The sequence below is a fragment of the Asparagus officinalis genome, chromosome 7 (genome assembly GCF_001876935.1).
Source record: "Asparagus officinalis chromosome 7, Aspof.V1, whole genome shotgun sequence".
In the NCBI taxonomy this organism is placed as follows: Eukaryota; Viridiplantae; Streptophyta; class Magnoliopsida; order Asparagales; family Asparagaceae; genus Asparagus; species Asparagus officinalis.
The window spans coordinates 62,049,330-62,052,090 of record NC_033800.1 but is presented as its reverse complement, the minus strand read 5'-3'; the positions used below and the strand labels follow the sequence as shown (position 1 = coordinate 62,052,090).

At 34.6% G+C, this 2,761-nt stretch overlaps 1 long non-coding RNA gene across 1 annotated transcript; it reads right to left on the bottom strand.

Moving 5' to 3' along the window:
• LOC109850412 lies at window positions 712-1,817 on the bottom strand. The gene is made up of 3 exons (XR_002249423.1): window positions 1,716-1,817; window positions 1,539-1,631; window positions 712-923 (listed from the first exon to the last, which is right to left on the bottom strand). It is a non-coding gene; the product is annotated as an uncharacterized LOC109850412 (long non-coding RNA).

Genomic DNA, 2,761 nt, shown 5'->3' with positions numbered 1-2,761 from the left:
AAAGTTCTTAGTAACACAATAGTAAACTTCCATTGGTTCTTGATATTTTATCTCAAAGTTCGGCACAAGCATCATCATTGATTGCATTTATTTATTACTTTGATATGCTAATTCTTCACAAAATAATATAAGAATCTTAGTTAGCTTTAGAAATTAAAAAGAAGAGCAAACTGGAACACACAATTCATAGGAATAATATTTTGATCTAGGTGGCTCTTTGTGTGTAAGCAGACATGTAGCGGTAAATCTCTGAAATGAATCTTTGGATAAATTAAAACGAAAATTTAAAGAAACACAATTTTCAAGAGATAGAACAAGACTAACCTTCATCCAGGTTGAGCAGACTCCTTTGTGAATCCTTCCTGTCGGTGTTGGTCCATGGACTAAAGAACATGTTACATGGATTCTAGTTAATGCCATCCTGCAAAAAGAAGTCCCACCCATTTTTTAATGCTAGAATGAATACACCTCGTGCAAAGTGTGTGAAACTATTAATGTCCAAAAACCAAAACATCAACTGTTGCTCACCTTGGTGAAGATGATATTGAATAATATCTAGGCTGCAATCTTTCTGCCTCACTGGGATCAGAAGCATGTGCAGCTAAAGCAACTAAAGCAGTCTGAATAGCGACAATTGATAGTATCAAATATAATGTTTTAGAAACAAATGTTTAAATTAGTTGTTTGAATCCAGATAGTTCTTGCCTTTTTAGGAAAATTCAGAAGATCAGCATATCATGCAAGAGCAGTTCTTAGAGTACAGGGAGATGGGAAAGGAGGTGGGAGAGAGCCACTGTTGTAGGGGGTTCCATCTTCATTATCAACATGAATGGAGAAGAATGTATTCGATGAAAGACCCAATAGCATTTCAGCCTCCTCTACAGTCTCAATGCAATTCTCTGAATATACACCAACGTGGTCTCCTGTTTCATATTCGGTGGAAGAGTTTTTTTTACCGTGAGCATAAGGAAATGTGCCAACAATATCTAATTTAAGTTTGTAAAGCAACAACAGACATATAATAATGACGACAACAACATAAACCATAAAAATAACCAACACAGTCATAAACTCATAATTTAAGTTTGTTTAGCTTCTACATTAATGAGCTTGTCAAAATAAAAATTTAAAAAAATGAAAGAGAAAGAAAAAGAGAAGATATAAGACGAAAAACATGAAATGTAGGAAAACCCTATCCATTACATGTATAACCTCTAATGAACTGCACAACATCGATCTACGAACCCCTACAGAGCGCGAATTCATACAACTTCTTAGGATCATAAGATTGATTCAATGGTTGTTTTCACATGCTATAGCACCACTCTCACGTATCTAAAGGCAAAGTTGTTCAAAGACAAAAAACAAGTCATAAAGACTTTGAACATATCCGGCACTCGAACAATCAGATCATTGTCATGTTAAGTATACAATTGAATGAGTTGCATAAAATGAATAATGTGACGTGGAATCAAAAGAGGAAAAAAGAAATAATGTGATATTGAATCAAGAAAGCAAAAAGAAATACAAGTACTTACGCAAGACCAGTTTGAGCAATGTCAAACTCCAGATGAATGCAAGAACGATCAGAAGCTGGAGTGTGGAGCTATTTCCGCACAACTACGTTAGCTCTGAAGATCGAATATCATGTATTATTCCATTATTAGATGAACTTAAATACATGTCTCAATATAAAACATTCCTTTAGTACATACATGGATGATGAATATCATGAACGACATGACCATTTGCAAGACTCCATTTCTTTTCCAAATGTGATGTGGCTTCTGAGTCAACAAACACAACCCTGTATTCAGGAACAACGACTGTGTAAGTAGTAGATGCACCTGAGGCATCATCTTGATTTCAAAGCAAATGATCTAATTCTGTCCATAATTTCTCTTTCCTGTAAGAATATATACCTTGTTACTTGCAAAATTTCGGCATATGGAACGTTTAAACACAATAATGTACTAAAAGCAATTTCATCTAGGAATTTCTTTGCAAATCAGGATGCAACACAATTTATTTAATGGTTACTTTAAGTTTAGCAGCAACATGAACGTGTTGTTACCATGCAGTGAAGCATCTTCAATGCACTGATCATCATCTCCTAGGCCTACTTCGACAAGGCGCTTCGCTCCTACCACAATAAGGAAATTTATAAATTTACTTAATCACATAAATAAGGCAAAAAACATAATTATAGCTTTTACGACTACACTATGAACAATAACCGATCAAGCAGGATACGTGGAAGAAGACTGATAGTTATATTAATAGCACTGAAAGACTTATGTTGCATGAGTGCAAGACCATTTTGGTTTTTTGTAAGATTATTTTGTCCAATGTGCTAAGCATGAAAAATGCTCATGTTGTCCTCTTCCCCAAATGAAAAGCAAGAAACAAGAATAATGCCAACCATGCCCGAATATGGTAAGTTGTTCTTATTCCATGATTTTCCTTTAGAGATATCAGCTCACTCTCGCTGAGGTAATCAGGAGGTGAGGTGCTACCCTAAAAAATATAATGAAAATAAAATGGTTATTAGAATTGAATATAAACAAATTCTGGAAGCCACATACATAAAGGGTAATATTCACGTATATTTCAAAGATGCTTGTCTAAGCCTAAGAAACCAAGCATTTAATGAAAAATAAAGTTCACCTCATATAGCTTAACTTTCGCAATGTTTATTCTCTCTCCCTTTGTATACTGAGGAAGATTTTTTTCACTAACAGCCAACCATGGCATGATAGAT